Raw genomic sequence first — 27,477 nt, 5'->3', positions numbered from 1 at the left:
ATTTTTCCTCCTTCGAAAGTAATTCCGGGAGTGGTAAGTTTTGTTCAAATGTGCCATTAATGAATATAGGAATTATTTGTGAAGTTTTAAATTTTCAAGGAAAAATTCTAGGGGGTGCCAAATTTGTTCTAGGGGGTGCCAGGCACCCCTGGAACCCCCCCCCTAGCTACGCCAATGCCGACCGCGCGATCTCGTTTGTCGGTAGATTTTCGTGTTTTGACTTATATTTCGCTCTCCTATTCGGGTGCCGTTTTCTTTTTAATCCCCCCATTCAATTAAGGTGTCCGTCGTCCAAGCGCTTGCTTGGCGGGACTTTGGTTCGGAGACGGAACGGGTGTCGCCATGTCTGGCTTTTCGCGATATGACTAATGTCTGCCCCGAACCGGTAATTAAATTTAACCTGATAAATGCTCGCCGAGGCTTACGATGCGGTGACGATCGGCGGGCGACGAGCGACGACCAGCGATGAAATTAGCATTCCAACAACTGGCAACACTGTTCCGCGAACCGGGCGATGACAGCAAACGATCCCGCTAACAAAATAAATGCCAAAGATTATCTATAATTAAATATGCAAATACACACAAGTGCTTGACCCTGCCCCATCAACTTGTTGAGGAGGATTACGGGCGGTGAAGGGCGTGGACGTTTTATGGAACAGGCGGCAGAGGGTTCAAAATTGAGTGAAAACACGGCTGGATCCGACTTGGCGGTTGAAATTTCGCGAAACGAAACGATCCCAAATCGATTAACAGGGAAATTTATATGACCGAACGGTAATTAAACTGTCAAAATAATTTAGGAAATTAATCAAAAATTAGATGCAGATCTTCGCCGTGATGCGATCTCTCCAGGTCGATTGGATCGAGGGGTGGAGAACAGTTTATTTGGAATGGGTCGTAAATTATGTTATCCATTGGTCTAATGTTTCATCAGTGAGTAGATAGTCAAACGGGAGGAATTTCTAAACAAGGTTTATACAAGCATGTCCGAATTGACTATAGACTATATTCATATTTAGGTGGTGATGATGAGTAGTTCCGATAGAATTTCTTTAGTCAACTGTTTTAGGACATTTATCTTTCTACCATCTGTGTTTAATAACTTGCTCTTTTCGACCATGCTGCAGAACTTTTCTGGCTCATGTTAGATCTGTCGAATGACCTGAAAATTATCAAACTTTTTAAAATTATGTAGGTTAGTTGTATCAGAAGTAGTGGAGAATACTATGGTCTCCTGCAGTGAGTTGTTCAGATGACCCTCTCGCACCAAAGCGAATCGTTGGGAACATCCCCCAATCCGTATTGCTGAAAGGCCACTTCAACGGTACCACCAACTTCCAGAACCGCCAGACTTGTTACTGACCCAACCAACACTTCTTCACTGACAGTCGCTACTTCTGCATTCCGTAAGCGGCCGTCTTGTCCTGGAATCATACGAAGCACTCGTTCTCTCAACCATCCATTCCGGAGTCTTTCACCACTACTAGGCTTGTTGTTTTTGAGCCACCTAGTAGTCGTGGGCAAGTATTCCCTAATCTACCTTGCCCAGTACCCATCCAGAAGTGATTTGCAAGAGGCCCCAGTTACGCTGTCTCTTCGATCGACTTACACCGGTAATGCTCAGCATTAGGAAGTAATTCGGTTCGGAGTAAATGCTTCTTGTTACTCGAAATAGTTTGGTAGATACGTAAGTGGTTTTAATCCGTTTATGCTTAAGGACAAACTTCTTAAAATCCCGCTTCAACAGTGCATCAGAACTTCAGACGCATAAATCTCAAGAAACAAAGTTTAAACAACAGTGCATTTTATTATTCTGCTCTTGCTCACATGTAATTGGCTTAAAATGAGAAGATCAGATGCGCTGGTTTTGTTTACGAACAGATTTGTGCGCTCAAAATCGTGAGGAGGTGCCAAAGTCGGCCATTGTGGCGGCCATTTTGGGATTCTAACAAGTCTGTCCTTAAGGTAGCTCACAATTTAAATCTTTATATAAATTTGTTATCAATAGTCAAGTACAAATGAAACAGCAATTCCACGAAAATAATAGAACACCATCAAAAAGTCCCCCTTACCCAAATGCAGAAATCCTCACAAGAATTCCAGGAAAATTATCTAATGGAAACTATTCTCAGGACAAACCTCTGGAGAATTCTAGGAAAGATATCGCAAGGAACCAAGTGAAGAATCCGTCAAAGATTTTCAGAAGACATTCCTGGAAAAATCCTTGGAATAATTCCGGGATGAATTTCGGAAGGAATCCCAAGAGAAATTCCGGGACGCGATTCTAAGAAGGAATTCCTGGGGATGAAGACTTGAGAAAAATCCAGGAGGAATCCCTATAGAAGTCTAGATAGAAATCCCGAGAGGAATCTATGAAGGAGTCCCGAAATCTGAAAAAAATCTTAAGAGGAATCTATAAGAGAAGATCTGGGAATTGTCAATCATGGGAGAAATCAGTGTAAGAATCTCTGAAAGAATACAGGAAAAATCTCCTATGGAATCCCTGAAAGAACCTCGTTTAAAACTCACAAAACAAACAATGGAAACTCAATAAAGGAATCCATAAATAAATCTCGGGAGGTATACCTGAAAGAATGCAGGATGGAATCCCGGGAGAAATGAATGCAGGGATTAAGGAAGGAAACCCGGGAATATTCCCCAAAGAAATCGCGGAAAGAATCTTTGAAAGAATCCTCGGATGTAAACCCATGAAAAAATCCCGGGAGGAATCAATGAAAAAATACGGAAGGAACCCTTGGCAGAATCCTACAGGATTCTTGATTTTTCTTATTTATTTCTGTGATGGTCTAAAGCTGTTCCTTCGAATTCGCTCGGTTGAAGTCTGCGACTCTCTCCAACGTCAGGTGAATGCATGGTCCACTCTAAATCGGATGGACGTTAATTCGTCCAAGTGCTCAGTGATTTCATTCTCACACAAACAACGTATGATACTGCACAAGTCTGTTTTGTACGGTTCTGAAATTAGTCGTGTTAATCAAACCCAAGGCCGAGTAATTCTGGATAATGTGTTCTATTTCAAGCACCATGTTAACAACGTTGTTGGAAAAGCCTCCGGAAAACTTGGACTGATCTTCAGGATTACCAAAGAGTTCATGGACATCTACTGCCTAAAATTTCTGTACTGTACACTTTCTCGCTTTACATTAGAGTACTGCTCGGTTGTTTGGGCACCCAGTACAACAATGCTGTCCAAAGGATTGAGTCTGCAGAACGACAGCTATTGACAGTCATTTCGGAACGGATAAGCCTGAACGATCAATCTCGGGCACTTGTGAACAACTATATGTTACGGTTACCGAGGTACCGGTCTAACTTCAGCATGCTTTCTGAATACCCACGCCTCTACAGCTGTGGCTTTAGGGGCCTTCCACGTACTACAAGAACCGTGGAGGAATAGCTGAGAGAATGCCGGAGAAGTCCCGGGAGAAATCGTAAAATCTCTAAAGGAATACCGGGAATATAGAAAATCTTTAAACTCGTCGGGTACGACCTTTATCCTATTCGAATGAAGTTGGGGCAAACCTATGTCACATTGGATGGATTGTTGCAACAAATGCGGGTGGCGATGTTGTCGTTATTGCTGCACGATGAATGAAATTTCATTCAGTGACCAGAAATATTCATAGGCCAAGGAAGTTCAAAGGCTAGTTAGATTTAAGGGCGTAGCTGAAACCTATAAATAAGTATGTACCGTCGTGTGGGGCTACTTTGGACACTTTTTAATGTAGATTTGAATTCAAAATATGGTTCAAATCTGTTTGATGTCTTTGAGACTATTATTAAGCAATATTTTCCCCTTCATTTGAATGAAATTGTTTTTTAAACAGACCCTTTATTGCTTGTCAGGACGTGAAAACATATCGAATAAACCAAAAAAATATATATCACGTATCAGACCATTTGCTCTGTAAACATTGTTTCTACAGTTCATAAATTCCAAAAGGTTGATTAATTCATTCAAGATGTATCAACGTAGCATATACAATCGAATATTAGTATTGTTATACATTATAAATGGTCGTTTCAACTAAATTCCTTGATGGTCCCTTTTTTAATGCTGTATATAGATTAAAATATCACGCTATTCATCATAACTAAGGTAGCACAGAACCATCTAAAAACGCATATATTTATTGAAATCATATACGATATAGTTACTACAGCATTGGTACAAAGTGGTTTTCTAAATAACCCTGGAATTTTAAATGCAGTTTTGTTTGTTTATTTAAGAGTCCCAAGTAGCCCCCATCCGGTTCTATCCGGTTCTATATGAGATATGTCCGATTGGAACAATTTTTTTGTTTTTTTGATGGATTTAATTCAAATTTTGCGTACATACTACAAACATATTCACGATTATTAGGTGTAAGAATTGTGGAAATCCATTCAGGACTCTGGAAGTTATAATGCCAGAAAGTTGAAAAATCATGAAAAAGTGTGAAAAGAAGCCCCTCACGACGGTACAGTCGATTCTCCGTATCTCAGTGTTTCACAAATTTGTATCCTCTCTCTCGTTGGTTTAGGTGCCTTCAAACGGCATACATTCTACCACTTCACACGCCCATATATTATTGTCTCCGGGAGTTCTCTATGAGATGTTCTAGAGGTTCATTTGAGATTCTTTTGAAAGCTTTTTTCTGAGATTCATTAAGAGGTTTTATCTGTGATTCCTTCAGGAACTCCTTCCGTGATTTATCCAGGAATTGCTTCTGGAGTTTCGGGATTTTTTCAGGAATTTATTTTGAGGTTTCTCCAGAAATTCTTCCCAAGAATCCTGCAGAAGTTTTTTCTGGGATTGTTCAGGGTTATATATATGGGATTTCTTGTGGAGTTTCCTCTGAGATTTCTATAGAGGTTCCATCCAGGATTTCTCCAAGAACTTCTTCTGAGAATCCGATAGTTGCAGGATTGCTCAAGAAATTCCAAACAGGTTTCCTTCAGAAACTCGTTCAGAGATTCCTATGGATATTCCTTCTAAGATTCTTCCATGAGTTCCTCTCCAGATATCTCCAGGAATCAATCCGAGATTCCTCCAATAATTTACTCCGAGATTCCCCCAGGAATTCTTCCTGGAATTTCTCAAAGAATGTCCACCCGTGAAGGAATTCTTGAAGTTGTCCTAGAAAGAACTTTTGGAGAAATCCCAGAGAGAGCTCCTCAAGGAATTTTGGAAGATGAATTCGTTAAGGAATCCCAAAAAGGAGCTCCTGAACAATTTCAAAATAAGAAAATTTGGAAAAAATCCTGGAAGGAACTCCGGAAAGAGTTCTTAAAGGTACATCTGGATAAATGTCAGAAATAACTTCTAAAGGAAACTCTGAAGGTATAACCCTCAACTGGAGGAATCCTGGAAGCAACTTCTTGAAGTATCCTAGAATAAATTCCTTGAGGAATCCCAGAAGAAACACCTCATGAAATCCAAAGGGAATCTCAAAAATAAATCCTGGACGAACGTCGTGAATAATTGCAGGAAAAATTCTGAAGGAATCGTGGAATGAATCCCGAAAGAAGTTCGTGGAGCAATAACAGAAAGATCTCTTCAGTAATCTCTTACGAATTTAAGAAGGATCTCTGCTAGGATTTCGGCCCAGTTTCCATTAAGAATTTTTTGCATGATTCCTTCATGAATTGTTACCGGAATTCTTTATGAAATTTTCCAAGCTTCTCATGAAATCATTCAAAAAGTTTATTTTGGATTCCTTCAGAAATTTCCTTTGGAATTCTTTCGGGAGTTCTTTCCGGAATTTTTCAATAACTCCTCCAGGAGTTTCGAGGGCCCTCCAGGACTTCTCTCAATGATTTTTACAGTAATTTCTTCCGAGATTTCTTCAGAAACTCGTTCCGAAATTACTCAAAGAATTAGTTACGTTACGATATTCTTTCAGGAGTTCTGCACTTTTTTTCCTCTGAAATTGATTACAGAAGTTTATTCTAACAGCTTCAGGGAGCTCTTTATGAAATTCTGCCAGAGGTTCATTCAGAATTCCTACAGAAGTTTCTCAGGGATTTTGCAGTAGTTTCTTTTGAGATTTCTAAAGATATTTCATGGGAGATTTCTTCAAAATTTCTTTCCGGTGGTGCTCCAGTTACTTTACGGTATTCCTTCAGAGATTTCTTCCTGTATTTTTTCTAGGAACTCTTACCTGAATTCATTCAAAAAATGCAGGAAATGCACCAAAGATTAATTCCAAAATTCTTAAGTTATTATCTAGGAGTTTCTTCTAAATTACGTTTAGAAGTTTCTTTGGATTTTTTTCTAAAATACCAGCTTCTTTTGAATTGCTCAGATGTTTGTTGTAGAAATATAATCCCATAAGGAACTATCGGAGGGAACCAAAAAAAAAAATAGAATTTCTTTATGAAGCTGCTGTGGGTATTCCATAATGAATTATTGGAGGAATTTCTCAAGGGAATCCTGTTGGATTTTGAGGAACTCATGGGAAAATTCCAGACGGACCTAGTGAGTAGTCAGGAATTCCAGAAAAAAAAATTAGTGGAGTCCCAGAAGGAATCCATTTAGGATTCTATTCATTTGGGAAGAATTCTTTAACTCTTGGAAGAATCACAGCGAGAACTCCTGAAAGAATCCTGAACAATTCCCAGGAAAAATCTCAGAATCTCTATTGTGTGCAACACTCTGACATTTATGCACATTGCAGACAACAGAGACATGCAGATGTTCATCCAATTCCATCCGAAAGAGATTTGGATTGTTAAACGGAACGAACCATGTGCATTAGTGGAAACGAGTTCAGTTTTGTACCTTCTAGGGACGGAGATGGTCAAGTGGCTCGGGGGAAAGAAGTGCACGTCTAGCAAATTGGGAGTCGTGAATTAGTTTCCCACCGAAACACGTGGATTTCTTTTTGCAACAAAATCTCAATTTGTTCATCAAACACGTGTTTCTGTTGTGTGCATGAATGTCAAAGCAATCAAATGAATCATGCTTAATGGGATTTGAATTTTTGTAACAACTAAATTCCGTGTTATATCTTGGCTCGGTAGCTTATTTGGCAAAGCATTCATCTAGCGTGCAAGGATTGTGGATTCGATCCTCAACTGAGCAGTGGATTTCTTTCATAATTTCGCACATAATTTACCCATATGTTCGTTGAACCAAAACGAAATCATAATTGCACTTTGGGAGATTTACAAGACTACTAGGTGTAAAACGTTCTGGAACCCCTATCCATAGGGGCTTTTGCAATCTAATATTGTTCAAATCTTTATTTTTCTCCTCAATCTGCCCTTATCCAGATGGTCCCTTCAATAATAAGATACGGAGAGACAACTATAGCATTTTGTTTTGGATTGTAGGAGCCTTTGTATTCACAATCTGCCACACCTCGAAATATTTATTATATTCATTATTATATGCTAAAGAGAACAGAATATGTAGGAAAATATCAAAACTATAGCTTTCACTGCATGCATGACTATTTCAATATATACTCTTACCGGTGTAAGTGAGTAAGAGAGAGAGATAACCGTGAAGTCGAAAACCAATTCAACCAAAATGGACGAACCGAAACCGAACTCCCACACAGCTTGCGCTATTCCATTTGTTCGCTAGATTATCCAAACACGTTTAACACGTTAGCGAGGAGGAAGGCCCTGCTGCTGCTGATCCGACCCATCACGATCTAAGCTCCACATTATGCCTCACCTTCCAACTTCAGTTGTTGTAGACAGCCATATACAGCGTGCAACCACTACTGCTGACTTCAGTGGTGGCAGCCATTGAAACGTGATGGTCCGTGGTGCCAAAGCCTGCCATTACTAAATTACAGCAGTTACAGACGCGAATTCACGATTCGGGTTCCCCTCTCATCTCTTGTATTGGCTCGGAACAGAGGCACTGAAAATGTGCCACTGCCACTGTAAGCCAGTCAAATGCAATTCGGTTGGTTGAGGTTGAGGCGAGGCGATCTGTTAGTCAGTCAGTGGGTTATTACCGAAGTCAGAAATAGCATTTTGAAAGCTCTTTCCGCTGTTTGCGAAGATGAGAGGGAAGCTGCCACTCTGGGCTCCACCTCATTGCACTGTCGAGCAGCTAGAGGAAATTGTTTCAGAACGCACCGGCTAGACATAAATTGAAACCCGAGTTGCCACATGCTTGACTGGTTCATCATACCCAGTTCTCTCCTGAATACATCGGGGAGAAAGGAAAAGGCCATAAAATTAAGCCTGGGTCCATACATTTGAACCGAAGGGATTGTTGTGTGTAAATATATAATTTTGATGGACTCGATCGAGGCGGAAATCGGTCGATGAAACCGAGAAATTCTGCAAAAAGCTCACGGCTGCAATGACGAGTGTCTCTGCTACGGAGATCGTGAGGGTAGAGGGGGAGGGGAGAGACAATTGGAATCGATGCGATGATAATGGTTCCCGAAGTTGTCGGTATTATTTGCAGAATTTCCGCCCGCAGGCTGCCTTTTTGCAGGGTCGTTAATTAATTTGATTACAGCAAATCACATGGAATCACGAGAGGCGGTCGGAACATTCGGAGGTTGATAGTGGGATGGTGCTGCTGGGTTAAGCAGAAGCACAAAACGGTGCTTTGGTGGAAGTTGACTAGCTACAGTTTACATAGGGTCCCGAGAAGGAGTTGTAGGTTATGCTTTGCGTTTGAAGCGAGCAACCCACAAAGTAGGCAATTTGCGGGTCGTTATTGAAATTTAACAGTTCATGCTGTCTGTGCAATTATATTCACAGAGAAAACGAAAAAAACGTAGAAATTCCGTACCAAAAAGTTCGGTATTTATTCAAATTTACATATTTATTATGGTTTTGCAAACCAATTTTTAGTTCCATTTAATTGATGACAATTCTGAATATTGAGGATAGTCTATAAAGTTTGTGGGATTCATGAATAAAATACAAAAGGTTGGGTACTTTTGAAATCCAAATTTATCCCGATTATGTAAGAACAAACCAGAACTCGCCAGCTACAGTCGACTTAAGGATAAGGTATCCCTTCTCAAAGGCAAACGAGGCCATGTTCGGTACACTAATCCTTGTTATTTCACGGATTCAAAAACACATTTTAGTTGTGTTTTCCTCCTTTCTCTTGCTGACACCGTCTGTGGTTCAACGATCCCTGCTGCTCTTTATTGCTACATATACCTTATCGTGACCACAAGTCATAAAATCATGATCTAAACGACGGTTATCATGATCAATTCTAACCATTTGTACACATATTGTAAAATACAGTTCTGGCCGCGGAATTAAAGTTACCCCAAAATCCCCTACCATCAACAGAGTTCTACTTCAAGATTGATTCTCCTATTTTTTTGCACGCAATCGTATAAAAGCAATCCAAACGCATACACACACAAACATTAAGTTAGCTAATGAGGCAGAACACGTTTCGATTGATGCGAATTCGATGCAAATGACAAACTGCAACCTTCTGAAGTGGAACACGCAACATCGAACTGCGTGACCTTGTTCCAAGTGAATCAGCATGTCTCCTCTCCGACTGGCCGGAAGTACCTTCATTCGTCTCTCTTTATTTGGGGGGGGATCGGTGCCGTACTGATGCCTTTGAAGATCTACGAGTATCGTTTGCCGGACCCGTTACATTCGACATGAAGTTGCAAATTAGGACGGTGAAGTTCGTCGCAAATCGTTTTCAGTGAAACGATAACAGCTTCACCCCTAACGGAAATGGTCGAGAAAGTCTCATGAACCCGAGCAGGAATGAATAACTGACACATAACTGGAGCATACCAAAGTCAGGTATCATACCAAGACAAGGTATTGATCGGTTATCCAGGTATTGAAAATAACTTAGTTTGGTATTTTGTAGGTATTCATAAAATACCTCAACGAGGTATTGGTTTGGTGTTGAGGACTGCTTGAGGTATTATTCAGTTATGGAAAAATATCTATTTATATGGAAAAATCGCCGATTATTATTAAGGTATTGCCATACCTGAAGTCATTATTCACACGTTATGCACAGAGGATTTTAGGTATTTTAGGTATTTTACCTCTTATGCAGGGCTATTTAATACCTCATGCTGGTTGTAGGTATTCGGTTTTCCATACCTGAGTTAGGTATTCTTCAGCTATTTTCTCCTGCTCGGAAACTGGTTCGTTTTGGGGAGAAAGTTCTAGGAATTGTGTCCTGTTAGTTGGTTCTCGACGACAGACAGATGGGTTTGGCCTCTCTGTCGTCACTTTCGTCGTCCGTCCGTTTTGCAAGCGAATCCCCATCGAAGGTAGAAGAAGCTACTGAAGCGAACCGAGAGGAGATGGATGGGGAACAGAAAAAAAAACAAGCAACCAACAGGTAACAGGTAAATGAATTAACTCGGTCATATTTTATTTGCTTGCGTTCGTAGCTCATCGCAGTTGTAAGTCCCGGATCAGCCAGCAGCTGCGGGAGAGAGGACCTCGAGGAGAGGGAACCAGGTAGATCGTGTTTCCGCAGCACGGCGGTAGCTCCCACCCTTGGCGATCGTCCGGATCTCATTTCCGTTGATTGCTACTGCTTCCATCGATGTGAAGAGCTGAGCGGTTGTGGTGGTAGCTCGAAGCGGAAAACGGCCCAAGATGAACGGATAACAAGATCAACCGCAGAAGCACACGCAGCCAAAGCTCTCTCTCCCGAACACTCCTCGAAACTTTTTTTATCGCTCGTTGCGACCGGTTGTGATTGGATAACAAGATATTAAAATCGGTTTTATTCGAACCGAAAAAAAAACTGCATCGTGTCGTTGGGCAGTGGTGCGTTACAAACTGACAGCCAAGCGCAATGACTGCAACTGCAGTCCCCTTCTTGTGCCCCGCTCTGCCATCGACGATCGTCAACTTCCTGATCGAAATGGATTTACTTTGCGGTTTTGCGTAATGAAAAAAGTTGAATTGTTTCTCTCCCGACATCCACCGCGGGTAATTGAATCGGATCCGTTGTCATGTCGATGTCCATCTCGTGTCCTTCTATCCAGCCACCTCAACCTACCGCGCGCAGCGCAGGTGTCATCTCAATTTGTCCGGTAGCACTCACTTTGAGAGATTGGCCTTGGTATACCCACTTAATGTGACACCCGAATGTCAACGGTAACAGATTTATTCCCATTCCGACAGATTACTGTGTCGTTTGTCACGGACACGAGATCGCCGAAGAACGCCACCCGAAAAGAGAATCCCGTCGGCTTATCTCACCCGAAAGATCTTGTCGCATTCTGTTTGGGATGGATACCGTGAGGCTGTTGATACGGATGGCGTGCGGGCAACGAGGAGGACAAATTCGGGTGTCATTTGTGTGGAACAACCACATGTAACCGTCGGCGGTTGATTCGACCGAACGGTCCAGATACTTTAGCACGATAGAGCGGCAGACGCTTTGTTTTTGTGTTTTGTTTTATCGACCACATTAGACGCAATCAGATTTAGGTTGGCTAATGAATTAGACCATATTGTGATGTGATATGACAAAATGCCAATCCACCACCTTTTCTTAGGGCCTTTAACATGTTCATAAATATACGACTGATTTTGTAGAGAAAGTTTTGAATTCATTCTCAAATGAACTTCAGCAAGAACACTCTTCAAATTTCAAAGCTTAAGAAAAGTTCTATTGCTATTAGGGAACCGTAAAATGCTTGGAGGAACTCCTATAGTCTTATTGGAGTTGTATGAGGAAATTGGTGTAATTTTCACAGAAACTCCTGAACAAATTCTCAAAATAAATCATGAAAAAAGAACACCTAAGAGAACTCCCCGATCCTCTTCCTGAAAAAATCACGGAGAAACTCCTGTATGATTTTTCTTGAAAAATTAATGGGCGAATTTTTGGATTATCAGAAAAACTTCTGGAAGAATCCTTCTTAGGAACTCCTCGAGAAGTTAGTTAAACAACTTTCCAAAGAACATTTACAAGATTTTCTTGCGTCTCGAGCATAATTCGGAAGCAATTAACAAGTAAACTGCTGGTTTACTCCAGGAATTCTTCCTGGATTTCCTTCGAAAGTTTCGCTTGAAGTTCTTCCGAGTATAACCTGGTCGGCGTTAAGTCAGAGAGGACCATGTGTCTTTTACCTAATTTCTAGAAAAACGACTTTAAAGTTTGCAATTGTTTTTCAACAAATGTTCCTGAATTTTTGCCATAAATCTTTATAACTATTCATTAAAGCATCGTACTGTATTGATCGTGAAACAATGTAAAAAAAGCTTGAAACCGAGAAATTGCTAAGTAATTCATTGTATTTAGTCCACTCTGACTGAACGATTTTTGGAAAATCTACAACCAACTACAGCTCACACTCAAGTTTGTACATATTTGATGAAAAAATAACGCACAAGTAGGACATCAGTTAATAGGATTGATGTATAATGTGAGCAGAAAGTTTGAAATTTGATATTTCTGTTATTACACTGTTGATTACCATTTTCAATTTTTATGTTCAGTCAGAGTGGACCAAGTACAACAGCTCAGTATCACATGAAGGGTAGTCAATTGATAAGCTGTTTAAGAATTCTTAACTTGAACATTTAAGAGCTAGCAACTTTTGAACGTATTTTCATAGTTCGGTACGTTTTTGAAATATTGTAGTTACACAGTTCATAATAATTCATTCAGAGGCCTGGCGTTCTCAAAAATTCGTTCAGACAGAGTGAGCCAAGTACATAATTCTCAAATAACCGGTAAAATCAATTTCTTCATGAAACGGGTATTGGTACATTTCAATATGATGCCCAACAGCTACTAAACAAACATATTTTGATTTAAAAAGGATTACGAAGAATAAGGTAATTTCAACTATTTTTCTTATAGACACATGGTCCACTCTGTCTGCACGCGAATTGCCACAATTTGCTTCATCACGATGATCTGTAAAATACGATATTGACCATAATAAAATGGATTTTCACGAGCTTTCTTGATCAATAATCATCAGAAAATGCGTTAGAGAGTCATACGATTTGGAAACGTATTATATTTTGATGATAAACTATTTTGATTATTGGATTTCAACCAATACATTTTTTTTTTCAATTCTCTTGACATCTAGCATTTGGTCCACTCTGACTACACACTATTATCGATTTTCGCAGTTCAATAAAAAAAAACTGTGCTATAACTCTCGTTAATTGCAACATTAAGAAAATCGGGTGAATATTCCAAGTAGCTAAAGTAATTCTTGATCAAATGCCTTAAAAATCTAATTTTCGTCAATTTTGTTACTTGGTTCCCTCTGACTTAACGCCGACCACCTAATCTTATTATTCTGGGAATTGGCATCTCTTGTATTACCACTTCCAAGAGAAACTCTGAGGAGGATTTCTGGAAGAATAATTGGAGGAACCTGAGCTATTCTCGAAGAAATTGCCGACGCAATGCTGGAATTCTAAGAGGAGTAGATATTTCCATAGGAACTTCTGAGGTAATACACAGAAGAACCTCTGGAGGTGTTTTCAGAGAAAATCCAGGTGGAATCTCAGGAGGCATTCCAGGAGGATACTTTTCGAGTAAACCTCTGAAGAAATCTTGAAATAATTCTTGAAGGAGCTGCCAGTTAAATTGCTTAGAAATGCACGAATGAACTTCTGGAGAAAAGTCCGGTTGATTTATTGTAAAGTTTCAATAAAAATTGTTACATTATGTAACTTACATATACTATTGATTCTGAAGGAAGGATTTCTTAAGACGGTAATTCTTTCAGGAGAAGTTTACATCGGAAATAGTTGCTTGTCGACTGTGTAACTTTAGCTGGGAAACGTGATATTCTCGGCCTTTGCAGTCTGATTAAGTAGCAAGAACGATATTGTCTCAGGGCAGGATCAGACATCCTGTAGAGGATGTAAAGACAGTATCGTTCTCGCTACTCGATTAGACTGCAAAGGCCGAGAATATCACGTTTCAAAGCAGAAGTTTACATCGTCACACATTAACAGCTTTCATGCTCCTCTGCATCTCATCAACCTATTCCTGTGTCCCTCCGCCGAAATTCGTTGATGATAAATTAATTTACCCAAATTGATCGTTCATTGGAATTTGACTTCGATTCTGCTTGGAGATAGCAATCAGCCGTCTCACATTGCTCGCTCTTGTTGGCACACTGTCACATCACACCGAACCGCTGGCTGGCTATCGTCGTCCAACCGCTGAAACGATACGATAGTCCCCTAAATAGCGGGCCCAGGAGGGGGTTTTTCCTGTGTCGGCACGTCTGTCATCGTCATCCAAAAAGGTGATCACAAACAAACAGTGAGACAAAACACGCGCGCGCACATCGCCGGTCACAGACAGCGGTGGCACGTTCGATTCCTGGGAAATTTCCTAACGGGCGGAGGTACAAAAGCGGGCCAAAATTTATGAATCAGCTGGGATCATCTCCTTACTTAGTTAGTGAAACGAGAGAGGTAATTCAGTGCCGTTCGATGCTCTGCAAATTGGTATTATGATGGTCGCATGGGGTTCGTCGCTTGCAAATTTTATAAGACTTGGCCTGTGGAACACAGTCAAAAATTTTTGTAAACCGGTTTAGAAGGATCAAGTTTAGCTCCTGTTAATTTGGAACGTTATTCGAATCGCAGTGTTTATTTGTTTGTTTTTGAATACTAGTAATTGCCATATCTAGTTTTGTGCCTTTTAATTCCGCCCTCTAAGTGTAGAATTAGCTTTTACTTAAAATACACACTAATAAAAACAAAAACAAAAAATCCGCCCTCTTTTGCTTATCCTTTGACAGATACGAGTATTTCGACTATCACTTGTAATCTTCCTCAGTATCAGTGGATAACAGTATCTGTCAAAGAATAAGCAATAGAGGGCGGAATTAAAAGGTACAAAACTGATTACACTCAATCGAAGAGGATATTCTGCTTAGAGGGTTCGAGAATTCGGTACAAAAAATTCTTATTTCTTTTTTTTCACCGTGAGTGCCTTTCGACCCAATTCCAAGAATGCCGAAAATTTCGCCAGCAACACCACAAAGGGACATCCGATATCGGGGCCCATCGGATCGTCGTCGTCGCGTCATGATCACATCGATATATGTATCGGCATCGATATTGCGCACGTTCTGCGCGATCTCGCTTCCCACCAACAGGTGATTAGCGGAGCCGTCACAAAGGCAGGCGCCCCCCTAGGGCGTATTAGATTAACAAAAGCGCCATGCTGGGACAAAAACACATAATTTTTAATCTGCTCGGCCGGCCTTCGCCTCGTTTCGACTCCGGTTCTCTCTTCCTCGGTTCCTGTGTGTGTGTCCTGCTGTTGCCGACTTTGCCGCCACCGTCCGCTAAATGTGAGCTTGTTAGATTTTTGGTTTCGATTCTCGAAAGACGAAAGCGATCCGAGAAGAGACGGCCAGAGTCGATCGACGAGCATCGCAGGGCGTCTGAAAAAGGAGAATGAAACCTATTAATAGGTACTCAATCAATACTAATTCTCGCTCTATTCTTTATGATCACTCGACGGACTATTGTGGCCCAGTTGTGGGCGCAAATGGCGATATTCTTTAAATCACGGTTTCGAGCTCTCGAACAAAAAGGATGATGATAATTTTTATGATTGTAATAACTTTAGTTATGGCTGTTAGCGTAATTTTTTTTTTTTTAAACTTTGGCAAAGCCGATTGGGTAGCAGTTTGATTGTATGTCATTTGATTTTTTGTTGCTGAATTGTTACTAGAGTTTAAACAAACTTGTAATGGAAACTAGAAAAGAAAATACATTTTGAATCAAACAGTTTTTGAACCACCAGCTATTCCTCTAGGGATTTATCCAGCAATTTCTTTAACGATATCTCCTGGTATTTCATCATACATTTAGCTATGCATTTCTCTGAGGATCATCTAAAATTCCTCCACAGAGCTTTTCAGGAAAAGGGCCCATATAGCCGAGGCGGTAAACGCACGGGTATTCAGCATGACCATGCTGAGGGTGACGGGTTCGATTCCCGGTCGGTCCAGGATCTTTTCGTTAAGGAAATTTCCTTGACTTCCTTGGGCATAGAGTATCTTCGTGCCTGCCACACGATATACACATGCAAAATGGTCATTGGCAGAGGAAGCTCTCAGTTAATAACTGTGGAAGTGCTCATAGAACACTAAGCTGAGAACCAGGCTTTGTCCCAGTGAGGACGTTACGCCAAGAAGAAGAAGAAGAAGAAGCTTTTCAGGAATTTATCCATGAGTTTTACTAGGCACTACACAGAAAAAAAATATGTAATTCAGCGATAAATCATGCACGTAAGGGGAATGCTAGAGTTAGTGCACTTTTACATGAGATATCATGTAAAATTACATTATCAGCGTATAAATTTCCGCCAACCATCGCGTACACCATCATGGACTCCAACCGGTTACGTGACTATTAGCGGAAATTTACACGATTGTAACGTAATTCCACATGATATCTCATGTTAATATGCACTAACTCTAGCATTCCCTTTATGTGCATGATTTCTCGCTGAATTTTACATGAATATTTTTTTCTGTGTAGGGATTGCTCTATGCATTCCTCCGAAAAAAAATCAGGTTCATCCAGAAATTTTCTAGAAAAATATCTAGGAATCGATAAACAATTTTTTTTCTAGAGATCCCTATATCTATAGATCTTCTATAAATTCCATCATTGAATTTTTTTAGGACTTACGCTGGAATTTCGAGCTTTTTCGTTATTGGCATCACCGCTCCCAGTGTTATGTGTGCGACATAGACATTCAGCAAGGGATATTTCCGGCTTAGGGTTCCAAGTAGGGTTCCCATATCTTCTTCAACCGTGTACACCTAGTGCGTTCCAAGCCGCCCAGGAAGTCGATGACATATACCTGGTTTCCTGCTGAATATTGTTTTCGCTATTCTTTCTTCTGACATTGACACTACGCATTCAGCCCACTGAAGTCTGCGTATTTTATTCGTTTAACAATATTTGCTGCATTTTAAACTTGATACAATTCATGATTCATGCGTCTTCGCTGCACACCATTTTCATGTTTCACATCAAGAATTGTCAACAGAACCTTGAGCTCAAAAATTTCAAAAGCTGAAAGCTTTTCAGTATACCTCATTTAACGTCCATCCACACCTCATGATGGTGTCCGGCCATTTGGCCGAATGCCATTTTTTGACAGTGTAACTACCATTACGATCATCACAAATATTTCCTTCTTTCAATCATAGGCTATAGGGTTGAAAAAATCTCATTCAATTGAATGAATTTCTGCTGAACTGAATGCTTTTGGCATTCATTTTCAGCTCCGCTGTGAGATACTTGAAAGTGAACGCAGAAAAATTCAACTACTTTGTGGAGGTAATGACTGCACCATCATCAACACACACTCTGCGCTGATGGATGCTTCATGTCAACACCGGCCGCATGAATGCGACTCGCCCATAAGCAAGCGTGGTGAATTTTTGTCGTTTGAGTGCCGGTCACAGGAAAAATGTTGCTTTTGAACCTCGCCGTCTCCCCAGTGTGAGCTACGAGAGAATTTTTATTCTCTTTTCAATTGCCTCCGTGAAGGACAGGGGCTTCAACGTCAGAAACGGCGTTGAAACTGTCAAAATTTTATAATTTTTTTTCTTTCTTTGAGTCATAGGCTATTTTTTCGAGTCATATTGATGCGGAGAACAGTGGCATGGTCACTTATTTTTATCATTTATTTTTCGGCCGAATGGCGTTCGGCCAAATGACCCGGAACCCCTCATGATCGTGAATCTGCATCTTATACAGAGCGTATTTCGTTGGCGTTTGCAAGTCACGGGGCTTAAGCTGGTTACGCAATTCGTAAAAGACCCTATTCGCAGGAGGTGTACACTTTTTCACTTCATAGGAAACTTCACTGTCACATGTCACAAGTGTAAATCACTACCTCAGCACTAACACCACTAGGCCTGCCACTGTCTCTACCTGCAAGCATGTGCAATAAACTTGGTTGTGTTTATCGTCCAGGCTATCCTCCCTATCACTTTCTTCAAAAGCATGCTTCTGTATAAGGGTATGCGGTATGGGATTTTTTCAAGGCGAAACGAAACGAAACGAATTACAAAATTTCTGACACGATGCGGTACGAAACGAAACGGAATTCAAAAATGTTTCGTTAGATCGATACGAAATCCGAATTCACTCGGTATTTTTCGAAACGAAACGAACTTTTCGAAAAAGTTTCGCGGAATTTTACAGTTACATCATTTTTTTTGCGATTTTCTTCTGCGTGATTGCGGTAACGCGTATTGAGTTTCCATAAATACTTTTGTCCCATAGCTTAATTTGCCACAGTGCCATTTATATTTTTACAGTTTTTCGCGACGTAGAGTAATTAGGTATAATATGCCCCCCTAAGAAAAAATGGAAATATGTATCTCTGCGCTCGTCACCGTATTATACTAAATCGCAAGTCAGTCCCATACGTAAAAAATAGGCATTGAGAAAATGGCCTCTGAAGTTTTTAAATTCGATTTCTATGTGAAACTCCAAAAAATCGCCATGAATTGAAAACTTCTTCAATCATCCTGAAACTTTCACATATTGTTTCAAACGTGAAAACGTAACAGTGAAAAATATAAAACTGGCTAAAATAGTGTTATGTTTTGTACTGGAGGGAGCACAAGTTCGTAATGGGACTGACTTGCGATTACATTTCATTATGGGACAATCTGACTTGGTGTTATTTTTCAATTTTACTGAACAAACTATATATTTTTTTTTTTGCACGCAGCTGAAAGATCATCCGAAGGAAGCTCGAAAACGACCATTAACTCATTTTTGCCCAAAATGCAGATGGGACTGACTTGCGATTCACGGCAGTCTAGTTTTGCACCAAAGATTGCAATGAATATATGGGAGCTTTGAATTTTTGATATGTTTAAAGTGTGAACTGCCCCAATCACCAGCCGAGAGTTTGTCTTACTCCCCGAAATTTAGTATAAAAGTTGGCTGTGCACATAACGTTGTTAGAGTTTGTTGTGCTCATCTAACCTATTGATATTTTAAAATCTGCTGAAGGTGACGGGTTCGATTCCCGGTCTGTCCAGGATCTTTTCGTAAAGGAAATTTCCTTGACTTCCTTGGGCATAGAGTATCTTCGTGCCTGCCACACGATATACACATGCAAAATGGTCATTGGCAGAGGAAGCTCTCAGTTAATAACTGTGGAAGTGCTCATAGAACACTAAGCTGAGAAGCAGGCTTTGTCCCAGTGAGGACGTTACGCCAAGAAGAAGAAGAAGATATGTTAAAATCACTGCTAAAATAGATAAATAGTTTGAAACATCGATAAAACTCTTTCAAGAGTTCAACTGGAAATTTCCTGGAAAAAAAATTCTCCAGAAACTTTTCCATGTACATATTATACCTTCTACCGAATTTGTCTTAATCGATTTCTCCTGGAATATCCAATATATTTTCTAGAGATATATCGTGGGAGAGTTTCCATGTTTTCTAAGATTTTTTGCTTGTGTATCCCACACCCTGTATCATCCTAACTAACCTAATATTCTCCATTACTCTGTTAAAAATTCCTGTTGGGAATCTAAACTGAAGACAGGAACTTAACTTGTTTTGTTTTTGCATTTGGTTTCATCAGAAAATTTAACCAAAATATTATGTATGGTCCCGCATACAGCATATGTTAAAAATATACCTATTGAGCGAGATCTTGATAGTAGGTCCAAGATAAGAAGCACAATAGATATTTTTTCTGTCTTTATTATACAAACCTTGGAGTGGTTTGTCTTTCGTTATTCAAGATGTTTTTTTAACACTTCTCAGTAATTTGAGATTAGCAAGATCTTCGATAGATGATATGGACATTTACACTATGTATTTGTTTTCGAAACTTATTAGACATTCCGCGGAATTCCGTTCGATTTCGTCAAAATCTATTTTTTTGACACGAAATTTTTAGAATTTGGTGAAACGAAACGAAATTGAAAATCATAAATTTCGCCGACCTGAATTCCGTGGAATTTCGCGGAATTTCGTTTCGAGTTGTATTTGGTGAAACTTTTCGGTATACCGCATACCCTTACTTCTGTACACATGATCTATGATCGATGCCAATGAGATCAATATCAATGATAATATCTTTTTCACATATTTCACCAATTATGCTGGAACCTTTTTTATGCCAATAGCTGGGGGTTGAAAAAGGCAAAAAAGAGGAAATTAAGTCAGGGCTTCAATGAAGAAACTTAGTTGGCGAGAACAGGTCTTGTTTCTGGGCATTTGGAATGGGGCCAAGGTGGTTTCCAGGAAGTTCCCAGATATCCCAAAAAATGGGTTCCAAGGGGCTTTAGAGGCGTTACAAAGCAGGTTCCAGGGGCACTTCAAAGAATTTCAGAGGCTTTTATGGGTTTTTATGGCGTTTCAAGGGTTTTCGAGTAGTCTCGAGTAGCCTTTTGAAAGCGTTCCAAGACGTTTCAGGGGCATTTCAAATTCATTACAGGGATTTCAAGGGCGTTTCGAGGCATTTCAGGATTTCAAGGATTTTTCTAGGGGGGTTCCAGGAGCCTTTTTCGGTTATTTCAAGGGATTTCAGAGGGTTTTAGGGGACTTCAGGAGCTTTTTATGGGCGTTCAGGGGTATATCAAAGAGATTGCGGAAATTTCAGGAGCGTGTCAACAGTATGAAGTGTCTCAGACACCCCCTAGAATCCCACTGAAACTCCCTGAAACCCCACGAAACGCCCCTAAGAACACCTAAAACGCACCTGAGATCCTCAAGAAATCTCCTGAGAACCTCTGAAAAGCCTCTGAAGTGTGTCAGACATCACCCTCAAGTTCCCTGAAGCTCCCTTAAATACCTTGAAGCCCTCCAGATACCGTCTTGGAATGCCTCTGAAATCTCCTGGCACTCCTGCGATCCCTGGAGCCAACTGAAATGAAAATCGATGGTGCTCTAGAGCAACCATGGGAAGTAGAGGGTTGAGCGCACTAAGGGGATTCAGGTGGCCAAAAATCGAAAATTGACTTTCGGTAGTTGAAAGTAGACCACTTGGACCGGTAAATTCTATAATATTAGTTCACTAATCCCTATACTTATCAAGATACTGACAGCAGAATGAGACTATTGTCAATTTTTGGTAAAATGAATGAAATGTTCAACTTCACATATCTTCGGCATAAATGAACAATGTTAAACTTTTAAAGTAGTTTCTAAAAGCTTGCTTATAAACCTTTCGAATGACGTATCAGACGTAAAAATGTTGATTGTAAAACTTTTAAATGATGCAGCATTGAAAATATCAAATTTTCCCCATACAAACTGTTTCATACAAATACAATTTCGCAAAGTTTCGCTTCGGGACTACTTCTATGTCTTTGTTTAGGATCCCTGGGAGGCATTGAAATCAAATTTGGCTGCTACTAGCTGCTATTCTGCAATTCCAATCATGTTGTCGGCGATGTTTGAGATATTGCAATATAAAATCACCCTATTGGCCATTAAATACCTCTGAGGAAACATTTTGTCGCCATGGCCACTTTTCTCTGTAGATCAATCATAGTGAAGTCTAAATCTGGTCTTGGATCTCTTAGCGAAGCGTGTTTTTACGAATTTGAATCCATTTTGTAAATGGGAACAGGAATCCTTAAACGCCTAAAAGTATGCAATGCCCTTGTAATTTCATACTGTTTGAAACTGTCGTGTTGAAACAACCTGTTGAACATGTTTTTCGTATATTTCAGGCATAAGCCCTACGAATAGGAGCAATACATCATAAAATTGACGTGAAAATATTTTTGGCCACCTGTTTGTATGGAGCCGCCCCATAGTGGAGCGACCTAGCTAAATAGTCCAAATTTCAACGTTGTCTTCAGTGTCTTGTACTGGACTCGACTCAAGTACAAGTCGAGTCAAGTACAAGACACTGAAGACGACCTTAAAGTTGAGGTAGAAATAAAAGGATGCAAATTCTTAGTGGAATTCAAAGGAACAGTACTTAACACGATTTTCTTTTTACGTCCATATTTATATGTTTGGCTCCCATGCAAACTTGAAATCATCTTGCCTCAGTCAAGAGCATTGATATGCTTTTTAATGCTCTAGGTCTTCATTTCTTCAAACAAAGTATTGTAGTCCGGACAGCGCAGAGTAGAGTGCAAAGTAAAGTGATGTCAAGCCACCCTATCGATAAATCATGAGCCCCAAACCACATTTAACACACCATATCTTCCTATCCAAGAAAGTTGAGCTCCCCGAGTTTCCTTCTCACCACGTGCGTAATCAAACTAGAATTCCTCAGAAATGACTCACTCCACGTTACTCACATGAACTGTGTCGCCACCAGAAACAGTTCATTCCCCTGCGCAGTAAAATCCGAATCTCCGTCCGTAGGTGGCGCTATTATCACTCATTAATTACACACGGCTAATCTAATAATGCAAGATTATAGGGTTCGTTTCCTCCTGTCGCTCTCGTCGCGGTCTCTCGCTGACGAAGGCGCAGCCGCAGAAGGCGTAGAGATCAAACCCCGAAAATCTCTGATTCATCATCCAACCTCATCATCAACCGAAGTTCCGAACACAGCGCTTGCTTGTCATTCCATCGCGTTCGTGTATGTTCCCCGTGCGCATCTCGAAGGGAGGCACCCTGATGAAGTTCATAAAATTGCTAACAACTTTAATGACATTTGATGTGAAATGATACGGCATACTGGCAGCATCTCAGCAGCAGCAGCAGCCAGCGGATCATACGTGTGTGGCATTCACCTTTCCCAACGAACGCGAGAATAGACGCACGAGAAGCAGATCGTGCAACCGATTGGACCTAGAGAAAACATTTTGACAGTTCCTTGTCCAGCGTAATATTAGTTGGACCCCTTGCGCACACGCGGTGCCGTACCGTGCGGCTCCGGTTGTCCGTCGTCGTATCTCCAGCTGAGCGTACAAACGTGAAATCGGTTCCCAATACCAGAGCAAATATTTGCTCATGGAATTAGGTATGGCTCGGTAAAACGGAGATGACGACGTCTTAGACTACGGATCATAGTCGTCGCGCAGCTGACGACGATGATCCCTCCGCTTGGGACCCCCGGGGGCACAAACACACAGTGACGCACGTACCTCCGCACGCATGACAATCGAGTTCGTGGTGGTGGTTAGCGAACGGTGAGAAGAAATTTTTCTCAGTTTTCATAGATCATCGTCTAACAACTACCTAACAATCAGCCAGCAGCGCAGCGTCCGTCGTCGTAACGATAATGGATGATTGGGCGAGCTGCGTTTGAATGGGCCGAATCGAATCCGCGCCGTAATGGATCAGCTGGCGGGTGGTTGATGGGGCGCCGCCGTTGCCGCCATAGCTGTTCCTATGCGAATCGGGCAAGGATCGTGGACCACCCATGGTGCGCGAATGGCTCACGGAATGGGCCAAATCAAATTGGAAACCACTATCGCCTGTCACAGATGGTTTAGAGATCTATTAGGGAATTGGACAAAGTGGGAGCCAGGCATGGGAAGTCTTTCGTCGTGGGTCAGTTGTCGGTCGGGGTCAGAGCGATGGGTGCTGACAGATGGAAATTTCTGGGGTACCCGAGCAGGAATAAATAACTGCCACATAACTGGAGCATACCAAAGTCAGGTATCATACCAAGACAAGGTATTGGTCGGTTGTCCAGGTATTGAAAATAACTTATTTTGATATTTTGTAGGTATTGATACAATACCTCATCGAGTTATTGGTTTGGTGTTGAGGACTGCTTGAGGTATTATTCAATTATGGGAAAATCACTATTTGTATGGAAAAATCGCCGATTATTATTTAGGTATTGCCATACCTGATGTCATTATTTACGTGTTATGCACAGAATACGCACCAGTTATTATTTTAGGTATTTTACCTCTTATGCAGGGCTACTTAATACCTCATTCAGGTTGTAGGTATTCGGTTTTCCATACTTGAGTTAGTTATTCTTCAGCTATTTTCTCCTGCTCGGGTAGCTTTAGATGATTGTTGAGAAGTTCGTTTGAATCTGGAGGCACAGATCACAGTTTTGAAACGGTTATTTACAATACGATGATACTCACCAAACTAAGGCGGGAACAAATCCAATTTTCTTCTTTTGTCTCAGTGCTCGTTGACTCTTCAAAATTTTCCGAGGGGAGAGGGGATGATGTAAGAGAAAATCGAAATTTGTGGCAGCCTAATTTACTTAAAACGAATCGAGTATGTACGCAGCAATAATTTCACAAACAAATATAATAAAGGATTTTATAGATTCAAATTATCATACACTCTGCAAATTATTAACGGCAACTGATAATCGAATCACCGGTTAATCAACTTGAAATTGCTAAAAAGCCTACCTACTACTTGTACATCAAGCAATCAACCCCTAATTTTCTAGTCATAAAAACGCACCCAAGATCATTGAGCCATTAAAGCACGCGGTGCGGCGTACCTAGCACTGTTCGCGGATTCTGCACCTCTAAAGTTGTAATGGGCAGATCCATTTCCACCATTTCGATAATTTCATTATCCAGCTCTCCGATGCTTGCGAAGAAACAACAACCTATCTAGCCCAACAACAGCCGTCCAGTTTGATAATAAATTTGCACCAGCCAAGCGAAACTCATTAAAGTGCATAACCACGCGCGTTCCTCCCGCCCAATCCAGAGGCGATGATGATCGGAGAAACAAACATCGCCACCGCTAGGAGAAGAGGTGGACGAAAGGCGCCTTCTGTGAGAAGATTTTAATTCAATTAGCATTTATCTCCACACCCCCGGCCAAGTCCTTGCAAGCATTTTTATTTTATTAGTATTGTCAGCAACTACCATCGCAAAAAAAGAAAAATCTAAATGGAGTACTGAAACTACACTAGAATCATCATCTCCTGAATGCTGCGTTAAGCTCTGTTGGGTCCAGACATGCCCTACCCTAATTAGATTTCTCGACAATCGTGACGTGATGGACCCAGTCCTTCTGGGTATCCACCCGACCGATGACCTCCAACTTTTTTATCTCCTGAAGTTTCGCGTTTAGCTTCTCTTTTAATGCGAACGCGATACGGTGGGTTGGAAGTAGCACCGGGGCAGCATCCAACTTTAGTGATAGGTGACACTGTTTGCAAAATTTATCAACTGCTTCGAAAACTCGATGCTACTTCCCAATATTATGAGTATTTTCATAAATAACAGAAGCAATGCACGGGAAGCATCGCTTCAATAGCCCTGTTGAACGCATGCTGTGAGTCCTAATATCGGCTGTTTGCTTACATATGTAACCCAGAATTTGTCCGTTAGTTCTTGCCCATTATGGTATGTAGGGATTGAGAGGGATACCAAGAAAAGGATTAACAGGGCATATAGCATTATCAGCAGTGATGCGCTACCGGATAAACAAAGCAAACGAAACAAACGATCAAGATAAAATGAAACTTCAGTATTGTAAAGTGTTTCGCACGAGTAGGTTGCGTCATGTGCAATCTTCCTCGTTTACGCAGTTTCGGCCGGCGTAATAGGTTGGATTGGAATGCCACCGTGTCCGTCCGGACACGACATGGTATATTTCTATTTCAACGATGGCTTTAGGTTTGTAAACTGGGGTAACGAACATATTTTGGACACAGTGACACGTCAATAAATGGACCCTTACGGCAAAAAATTAATGGAAGTGTCAAAAATACGTTGGTTCCTCTGCCCCCCCATAAGCACGAAACGTTATCGAAGACCTAAATTCAACATTTAAGTTCATCTTGTCATAAACATCACATGGAATAAAATTTTCATCAGTTCCAGATGTACTCTCTGCATTTAAATTGGCATACCATCTTTCTTTTCTAATACTTTCCAAATTGAGTAACGACAGTTCCCGCACTGATGAACGAACGTTGACGTCATCGCACTTATCTGCAGCCTCATTCCAAACTCTCACTCTCATGAAACCATAGGAACTCTTGACTCTGCATTGGTCTGCTTCGGCACGCTCGTTGGTAGTAATTCATCTTCTGCAGCTTCTGCATTGCTATCCGTATGCGGGGCACCTTCCTCTCATATGAGTTATTAGGCAGTATTCACATTGAGTTCTCCAAATTTTATCTCACGAAACCTACTGCAAGCCTATCCATATAGGGGAGTACAAAAGTTGTTTACAAAGATCTTATATAGAAAACTACTTTGTACAAAATTTGTTATTTTAGGTTGAACGTCACGGATGACTTCTTCTTCTTCTTTATGGATGTATGTCCCCACATTGAGTTCTCCAAATTTTAAGACAATTAATACACTTCACTAACGGCCAAACAAAAAATAAACATAAAAACTTTGTTGGCCTTGAAAAAAAACTAAATCTTCGGTGAAGTATTTGACGAATAACATTAAAGTCGAACAATGAGCTAACGTTAAGATTGCGCTGTAACCCATTTACACTCCCAAACATGCTATAGTTCGTTCGGTTCAACGGTGGCCGCAGCATATTGTTGTTGCGAAGAGCACGAGGTTGAACATTATTGTCGATTTGTCCCAGAATAGCGGGACAGTCAATGTGTCCCTGCAGAATATCTGAGATCAACAGAGCCCTAGCTGTATCTCTACGGGACGATAATGGTTCTAGGTGGATCAGCTGACAACGGCTCTCGTACCTTGGCAAACGATACGGATTATAACAAGGCAAACGCCGAAAAGCGTATCTCAAAAACCGTCGTTGAACAGACTCGATCCTTTCGACGCCGTTACTGTAGAACGGGTTCCAAACAAACGAGCAGCACTCTAGTATGGAGCGGGATGGGGCACAGTACAAGGATTTCAGGCAAAAGATATCCGTGAATTCTCTGGCTGATCTGAATATGAAGCCCAGAATACTGGAGGCATTCCCGACAGCGTAGCTAATATGATGTTTGAAAGAGAGTTGCTGGTCCAAAACTACACCAAGGTCTTTAATTTGGCTGGCGCGTTCAATTCTGGTGCCTGTCAAATTATAATCAAACAGTATGGACCGTTTTTTGTTCGAAAACGAAATCACCGAGCACTTGGACGGGTTAACTTCCATTCGGTTCAGTGCACACCAGTCAGCAAACGCATTCAACTGACGTTGGAGAAAGTAGCAGTCTTCAATCGATTGAATACGAAGGTATAGTTTGAAGTCATCCGCATAAGACAATCGTGGACCTTTGATCTCCAAGTCTACGTCGTTAAAATAGATCAAAAAAAAAAATCAGGGATCCCAAGTGGCTGCTCTGTGGGATACCGGACGTGACGGCAAACAAAACGGACTGACAATCACCTATAACGACGGACAGGCGGCGATCAGTGAGGTATGATTGAAACCATTGCAGGAGCGTTCCGTGTATCCCCAGCCGATCGAGCTTAGCTACAGCAATACGATGGTTCAGTTTATCAAAGGCTGCAGTCAAGTCAGTGTAAATGGCATCGGTTGAACATGAACGCGCTTCGACATGCTCTCGCTGATATAGGAGATAAGACATAGCAGATTAGTGGCCGTTGTACGACCCGGCATTAATCCACGTTGGTTGGTGCTGATGTACGATTTG

At 40.9% G+C, this 27,477-nt stretch overlaps 1 protein-coding gene across 2 annotated transcripts in view; it reads left to right on the top strand.

Moving 5' to 3' along the window:
• Positions 1-27,477, top strand: part of LOC109415477 (homeobox protein aristaless) — a 295,050-nt gene that overhangs the window by 257,671 nt on the left and 9,902 nt on the right. The window lies entirely within an intron of this gene.

This window comes from Aedes albopictus, chromosome 2 (assembly GCF_035046485.1).
Source record: "Aedes albopictus strain Foshan chromosome 2, AalbF5, whole genome shotgun sequence".
Classification (NCBI taxonomy): domain Eukaryota; kingdom Metazoa; phylum Arthropoda; class Insecta; order Diptera; family Culicidae; genus Aedes; species Aedes albopictus.
The sequence above is the reverse complement of the archived record's forward strand: the minus strand, read 5'-3'. Positions and strand labels throughout refer to the sequence as shown.